Consider the following 8,929-nt stretch of genomic DNA (forward strand, 5'->3'; position numbering starts at 1 on the left):
TGAAGCTCCATCTCAAGAGAGCATTGCATCACTTTCTCTTCATCAAATTTTACATCTCTTCGCACAACTGTCATTTTGAGGGATGGCAAGTACACACAATAGTTGTGGGGAGTTTCTGTGTAACCCAAAAATACCCCCAATTATATTGTCGGCTCAAGCTTCTTCATTAATTCTTTGGAGACATGGCAGTAAATAGAGGCTCCAAAAATCCTAAAGTGCGACACTTTCAGTGTAACAGCCCTTGTGAAAATTCCAGGTAATAAATGTTAAAAACAATAACCACGGATGACTGGGACACTTATTCCAAGCTGAATGGTGGGCAGGACATCCTTGGGGGTGTTCAATTGGTTGTTTATGGCTAAGGAAATTGGCAAAGGCAATGGCTAAGGCATTAAAGAGGCAAAAACGTATTTTGACACATTTATTTATGAAAATAATGGAAATTAGGAGAAAAAATAGGTGAAAGGTCACAGGTTGCATGTGAGGAGGAAAATGAAGGAAAATAATGGAAATTGGGAGAAAAAGTGGGTGAAAGGTCACAGGTTGCATGTGAGGAGGAAATTGAAGGAAAATAATGGAAAATGAAGAAAATAGAGGCCTCATTAATAAAAAGGTTTATGAGGATCAGCGGGCAAGACTTGGTCAGTCCAGTTTTGGAGCTCTCTCATTATTCTCTCTCTCTCTCTCTCTCTCTCTCATACTCTTGGTTATTTAGAGTTTTCTTGGAGCACTCTTGGAGGGTGTGGCATACTTGGATTCTTGGAGCAAGAAGGCAAAGGAAGAACATGAAAGCGCAAGAAGGAATCGACATCAACAACTACATCAAATTTTCTTGTAGGTATCGAGTTACATGTATGATTTATTCACTAGTTTTGACATGCATGGCACATGCATGTGGTTTCTTGGTTGTGATCTATCATTGGCATGGAGGATTGCCTGGATCGACAGTGGATTGCCTAGCCTAGCCATTTCCTGGATAACCATGGTGATTGTGGGTTTACTTTCATTGCTTTGTTTTGGTTGGTTCTCATGTTTCCTTAGCTTGGGTTGAGTTATTAGTCCTGGAAGCCCTGGTTGAACAAATGCTCTGGAAGCCCTGTAACAACTTGGGTTGAGTTACTAGTCCTGGAAGCCCTGGTTGGACAAACGCTTTGGAAGCCCTTGGCGGGTTGAGTTACTAGTCCTGGAAGCCTTGGTTGGACAAACGCTCTGGAAGCCCTGTATAAGATGTGGGTTGAGTTACTAGTTCTGGAAGCCTTGGTTGGACAAATGCTCTGGAAGCCCTGGAAGGCTTGGATGGAGACCAATCTGATGATGGTTTTTGGTGATGTCTGACTGTGAGGTGGAATCACTATTTGATGGGTTGAGGTGGGTGGCCTTTGGAAGCCCTGGATGAGTTTTGATTGATGTGTTCTATGAGATCCCACATTCATGCTTGGAATATGGCACAGGGGTGATTATCTGAAGAGAGACTTGGCTCAACTAATCTATGGTCGGGTGGAATGTGGTAGTCCCATCTTCGGTTGGTTCATTGCATTTATTAATGAAAAAAATCATTCCCTTGATTTTCATGTGCAAATGTACTGATGTATATATGGATTTTGATGGCTGATATGTTTATTGTATTTATGTTCCTATTATGTTGTTTATATGCACATTTACCCTTGGAAGGTGTTACAAAGTGGTATCAGAGCATGGTTTAAACACTTGGACTCGATGGGCTCTATCATAGGTAAAATGAAGAACAAAGTTTAAATTTTAGACCTTTCTGTCATATCTATTATAACTTTTCTTTTGTGGTATATTAGAAGTCAAAAATTTGTCCATACTGAAGGTAGATCCCACTCATAATGTGGTAAAAATTTTAGATATTGGTTCACAATACTTTAGGAATTATGATCTAAGGAAGATGACCTTCCTGAATGCACCTTTAAACAGGTCACGTTGGCATTTCTGCAATAACTTTTCTTCTGTAGGCTTTCAGAAGCTGAAAAATCGTCCACATTGAGGGGAAATACCAATGATTATGTGGTAGAAATTTTAGATATTGGGTCGCAATATTTTAGGAGATATGAGCAGAGGGAGTCGAGCCTTCTAAATGCTCCTAAAATCAGGCCTCAAACAGGTCACGCTAACATTGTTGTTATAACTTTTATTCTGAGCACTCTCAAGAGATGAAATTTTGTCTACAATGAGGGGTGATCCCATTGATATTGTGATAAACATTTTAGACATTTATTTGCTATATTGTAGGAGATATGACCAATGGAAGTCGAGCTATCTGGATACTCCTAGAATTGTGCACCAAATAGGATTATGTTGGTATTTTAGTTATAACTTTTCATCTATGAAATATAGGAAGTTGAAACTTGAACCATAGTGAGGGAAAATACCACTGATCATATGGTTCAGGTTCCATAACTTGTACTACTACATTTTAATATATATATGCATTGAATCATTCGCTATATTAGTTTGCATGCAAAGTGTTTGATGAAATGCTTAAATGGTTCAATGATTAATTGCATACAAACTGTTTGATAAAATGCCCCAATGAGTATGTTGTTTATGGTTGGGGATAACATTGATGTGTAATAGTATTGTTGTAGTGATATATGCTTACTTTTATAAAAATACTTTGAGATATTAGTTTGCATGTAAAGTGTTTGAAGAAATGCTTACATGCAAATGTAATAGTATAGTAGTTGTTTGAAGAAAATGTAAAAATATGGTAATTGTTTGAAGAAAATGTTATTTTTTAAATGTAATAGTATTGTAGTATGATAATATGGATGTAGTTGATCTATGCCTATCTGCATGCAAATAATTTGAAGAGTTGCTTTAGGGAATTTGAAAGGTTGCATGCAAGGAATTTGAAAAGTTGCATGTAAGGAAATGGAAAAGTGGCATGTTTTTGGTTATTATGTTACAAGTGGAATAAGTGAAATGCTTTTGAATTAGTCTCATACAAATGTATGAGAAATAAAAATCAATTTCTTTTCAAGTGTGGTTACATTTAGTAGAGCTTTGGAGATCCCATTCCATAATTGGACATTGGAGATTGGGTCATTATAGTAGCTTCCTCCTTCTACCTTAGTGTGGACCATGGATAGTAAGGGTGTATGCTTATAGGTTGTTAGTATTTGTGAATGTTGATTTCAATTTAATAAACATGATGTCTTGATTTTTGTAACATGTGAATGACTGTGCATGAGTTATATGTCGCTTACATGTTGATTTCATGATACCTACTTACATCCTTGTATGTTAGGTTACATTTTTGAATATTTTGATTACATGTATCAGTCTTGTAGGTTGATTACAAGAATTGATCGCTTATGTTCGACTACATGCGTTTATGCGTAGGTGTAGTTGATTTGGCATTGCTTATGCATAATGTTGGTTGCATGTGACAATGTGTACAATGGAATAATGGTTTTTGTTATGCATGTATGGTCGTGGCTATGATTATGCATGTATTGTAGGTCAAACATGCCTTGTGAAGTCATTGTATGCAATTTAGGTCACCATAGTGCTATTGGATTTTATGATGCTAATATGTTGGCTGAGATAGAGTGGGAGATGCAGATCATTATAATGAGGTTGCGGCATTAGAATTTGGGATAAGAGCAGATCACCATACAGGTAGTGTATGTTTAGCATGAAGGTATGTAAGTTAAGGATTATTATATGTCTTAGGGTTATATACATTAGGTTTATGAACATGTATTTGATGTTATGGTTACATTCATGATAGATGTTAGATGATTAGTGTGGTTATATGCATGTGTGTCAGATAGTCAAGAATGATAGTAACCTGTAGTTGTATGCATTGCTATTGTTGTTTTATGTTAGATAACTTGATGATTATGTTATATATTGTTGATGAGTATGTTATAGGATAGTTATCTTGATGATTAGGTTATATGTTGTTGATGAGCACGATATATAGCTTATTGTTGTTATGTGTTATTAACCTGATGATTAGGGTTATTTCATTGAGATCTTGATGCTGTAATTTGGATTGGTCATATGTGTGATGGTTATGTTCATTGCATTGAAGATCTTGATGTTATATGTATTGTGCTAACCTAGTTTGGCCTATGCAGATGGTTATGGTTGCAATATTTAGGTATGAGCCGACATATTTGTGATATGGTGTTGTACTAATCTAGATTGATCATACATATGTGATTGTTATATATGAACGACAAATTCTTATGAGCTTATGACGTGAACATGTTAGTTAGTTACTGTTAGGGATGTCATGATTTATGTTTGAGTTGATATGCTGTGAAGTTGTATCATGCTAACCTAGCTTTATTGTGTAGACAAGATAGCCTCCCCTAATATACATTAAGGTACGAGTTTTCTTATGTCGTATGTTGGTGCTTCGTTGTTTGATTATGACGTCTATTTGGCGTTTGAGTGTTTGGTGCCTAGTTGATTTATTTAACATGGTATCTTTGCAATTGGTTGAATGATTGATGAATTTCTTAATATGAGTATGTGTTCAAATGATTTTGTTTTAAGATGATTGTACTAACATGTATGTGTTGAGACAATTGATATGTACTTGAATGTAGTTGATAGTTGTAGCATTATGTCTAATGACTATGGATTATGACATGATTGTTTGTAAAAGTTGATTTCAAATTGATAAATATGATTGTCTTGATATTTGGAACATGTCAACCAACATGTGGTTGACATGTGTGAGCATGATGCAGGGAGTTGGCAAGAGAGGTTGCCATGAAATCTTGAAGATGGCTCAGGTTGCGCTTTCCTTGGGAACCATGGGGATTGAGTCATGGTGTCATTCTTGTGCTTTTGGTCTTTTGAGCTTGATTTGCGGTTTTTTTTATGTCTAGTGTATGGCCATACCACTTTGTCTGCGGAGTCATGTTGTTATTGGTTTTTATGGTCTTCTTCTTGTTTGTTTCTTGTCTTGCCTTTTATGTTTTGAGTCTTGGGAATTGGTTGGGAAAGAGGAAATTTAATGGAGCTCGAGGAGAGTTGTGTGGTACCCGACAGGTAATGCAAGTAATGCATGACCCGAATGAAGCTCAGTGTATGAGTAAGCGCAGCGGAAGGTAAGACTATGACAATCAGATTAGATTGGTTCGGTCCATTGGTGTAAATGGACAGTGGCAGTATAGTCATGAGAAAGGTAACCAGAAAAGGTAAAGTAAATGGATCTGAGGCATCAAATGCCTTGGCTATGTTGGGAATTATTGTTCTCAATGTTGTGCATGTGTTGCATGAATAAAGGAATTTCTCTTAACCTAGACCTTATGTTATCTGGTAATTATGTTATGATCATGATTATGCTGATGTTTATATATGTATACATGAATGTATGTATGTCGTTGTCTGACAAGGTGATGATTGTTTTATGCTAACAATTATATATGTATGTATGTATGTATCTATGTCACTGTCTGATAGGGATTGTCAAGGATCATTCTTGTGAAGGAATAATTTCTTATGCAATTGAATGGCATGAAGAGGTTCCTGGTTCATGAGGAATCAAGTGGGAAGAGTAGTCATGACAAATATACGAGGTCAGTATCATATGGTTATGAGTTGATATTATGTGATTATATTATGTCTATGTTGTGGACAGGTTATACCAAAGGATACACCAACAAAATGAAAGCAGTGTGGTCCGCGACATGCTAAGACAAGCATGGATAAGACACCAGAAGCAAGGTTTATTGGTAGAGTCAGTGTGGCTCTAGATGTGTGGTACTACTGTTATGCATATGTTGTACCTGTTGTACATGTTGCATCTATGATGTGTGCACTTGTGGTGTTGTGTATACATAGCATGTGTACATGTTATTTATGTAATGTTATGTACATGATGGTACAAATAGGGTTGTGCGAATATTGCATATGGGGTGTTGTATACATATTGTACTGTCTTCATGATGTATATGCGGTGTGTGTGCATATGGTGCTCTGTGAATGTTGGATATGCAGTGCTGTGTACGGATGATGCTATGTACACTTGGTGTTGCGTGCATGTTGTACATATGGTGTTGTGTGCATGATTGTACAAGTGGTGCTGTGAGCATGTGGTGCCATGTACATGTTGTACATATGGTGCTATGAGTATGCAGTGCTATGCACATGTCATGCATGTGATGCTATGTACATATGGTGTCGCGTACACATCGTGTGTGTGGTACTGTGTACATGTGGTATTGTGTACACATTGTACAGTGGTGTAGTGTACATGTGGCGTTGTGTACACGATGTGTAGATGGTGTCATGCACATGTGATGTTGTGCACATGTGATGCTGTGCACATGTTGTGCAGGTGGTGCGATGTACTGGTGGTACTATGTACATGTTATATATATGGTGTTGGTGTACGTGTGGTATTGGGTGCATGTCATCCATGCTGAGTTATGGGCATGCGGTATTATGTATGTGCATTTTGCAGTCATGGTATCGTGACATATGCATTCATTGTGTTGCACCCTAGACACGTATTTGTGTTGGGTTGTACATCAGGTGTAGGTGCATGTATTGTGTTATACACAAGATGTAGGCGTATGTATTGAGTTGTGTCGTACACTGGGTGTAGGTGTATGTGTTGTATGTCAGGTGTAGATGCATGTGTTGCATGGAGTTGCATGTCATATGTGGTCGTATGTGTGTGATGCACACTATGCGTATGTGCACATGGTTGAGGAGAAGGCACTGGATGTTTGTCGGGTGTGGAAACCAATCCAATGTGTTACAGAAAGTACCAAGGTAGAAGTAAGGATCGATGAAGGATAAGTATCGTATTGTATTTCGATTTTAGTATGCATGTGATTTATGATTCTGGCCCATCATGATTACATGTGATCTATGATTTTGATTTATGATGGTTACATGTCATTTATGATTTTGATGGTTATGTTTGAGCTAACCTGATGTGATATTTTTATACATGTTGACTTGGTCAAATATGCTAGTTTGACTTGTTGTGACAGGAAGTGAACATGATTGCAAATGTACTGTATTGACGAGCTACCAATGAGGTATGATGTGAATTTATTTTAATTTATTTTAAAACTGATGGAAGCTATGTGTGTGGTACAAGAATCATGAACATGCTCGGTTGGGTAGTTGAAATCAACTACAAGAATTAGCAGCTTGATATGGTGGTTTGGTGGTTGCTTATGGTGGTTTGGTAGTTGCTTTATGATGGTTTAGTATTTGATTTATGTTGGTTTAGTATATGCTTTATGGTGATTGATATATGCTTTATGATGGTTGATATATGCTTTATGATGATTTGATATGTGCTTTATGTTGGTTGATACATGCTATATGATGATTAGTGTATGATTGATATATGTTTGGTATATGATTTGGCATATGTTTTGGTATATATATTTTGATGATGTTGTTATATGTACACTCGTGTATGGATGTAAATACCATAACGAGCTGTGTTATAAAGATCCACTATGCGGTATGGGTGTTATGTTATTATGTTATCATGTGGTTATGTTATCATGATGTTATGATGTGATATGAGTTTTCTTAAGCAGGATGATCATTGTAAATACCGTAATGAGTTGTGCTATAAAGCTCCACTATGTGATATGTTGTCATGTCGTCATGATGTTATGTCTTGAGCAGGTCTTTGATTGTAAATACTGCATTGAGCTGGGTTATAAAGATCCATGAGTAGTATGTCTTCTTTCAGCAGGCTGTTGAGGTATATGTGTGATTGAACACCGAGGATGGTGTTCCCCCAAGGGGGAGAGTTCTGTAACAACCCTTGTGAAAATTCCATGTAATAAATGTTAAAAACAATAACCACGGATGACTGGGACACTTATTCCAAGTTGAATGGTGGGCAGGACATCCTAGGGGGGTGTTCAATTGGTTATTTATGGCTAAGGAAATTGGCAAAGGCAATGGCTAAGGCATTAAAGAGGCAAAAACGTATTTTGGCACATTTATTTGTGAAAATAATGGAAATTAGGAGAAAAAATAGGTGAAAGGTCACAGGTTGCATGTGAGGAGGAAAATGAAGGAAAATAATGGAAATTAGGAGAAAAAGTAGGTGAAAGGTCACAAGTTGCATGTGAGGAGGAATTGAAGGAAAATAATGGAAAATGAAGAAAATAGAGGCCCCATTAATAAAAAGGTTTATAAGGATCAGCGGGCAAGACTTGGTTAGTTCAGTTTTGGAGCTCTCTCATTATTCTCTCTCTCTCTCTCTCTCTCTCTCTCATACTCTTGGTTACTTAGAGTTTTCTTGGAGCACTCTTGGAGGGTGTGGCATACTTGGATTCTTGGAGCAAGAAGGCAAAGGAAGAACATGAAAGTGCAAGAAGGCATTGACATCAACAACTACATCATATTTTCTTGCAGGTATCGAGTTGCATGTATGATTTATTCACTAGTTTTGACATGCATGGCACATGCATGTGGTTTCTTGGTTGTGATCTATCATTGGCATGGAGGATTGCCTAGATCGATAGTGGATTGCCTAGCCTTGCCATTTCCTAGATAGCCATGGTGATTTTGGGTTTACTTTCATTGCTTTGTTTTGGTTGGTTCTCATGTTTCCTTAGCTTGGGTTGAGTTATTAGTCCTGGAAGCCCTGGTTGAACAAACGCTTTGGAAGCCCTGTAACAGCTTGGGTTGAGTTACTAGTCCTGGAAGCCCTGGTTGGAAAAACGCTCTGGAAGCCCTTGGCGGGTTGAGTTACTAGTCCTGGAAGCCTTGGTTGGACAAACGCTCTGGAAGCCCTGTATAAGTTATGGGTTGAGTTACTAGTTCTGGAAGCCTTGGTTGGACAAACGCTCTGGAAGCCCTGTATAAGTTGTGGGTTGAGTTACTAGTTCTGGAAGCCTTGGTTGGACAAACGCTCTGGAAGCCTTGGAAGGCTTGGATGGAGACCAATCTGATGATG

Source organism: Pinus tabuliformis, chromosome 5_2 (assembly GCF_031772625.1).
Source record: "Pinus tabuliformis cultivar Carrire ecotype Pingquan chromosome 5_2, CPIR1, whole genome shotgun sequence".
NCBI lineage: Eukaryota > Viridiplantae > Streptophyta > Pinopsida > Pinales > Pinaceae > Pinus > Pinus tabuliformis.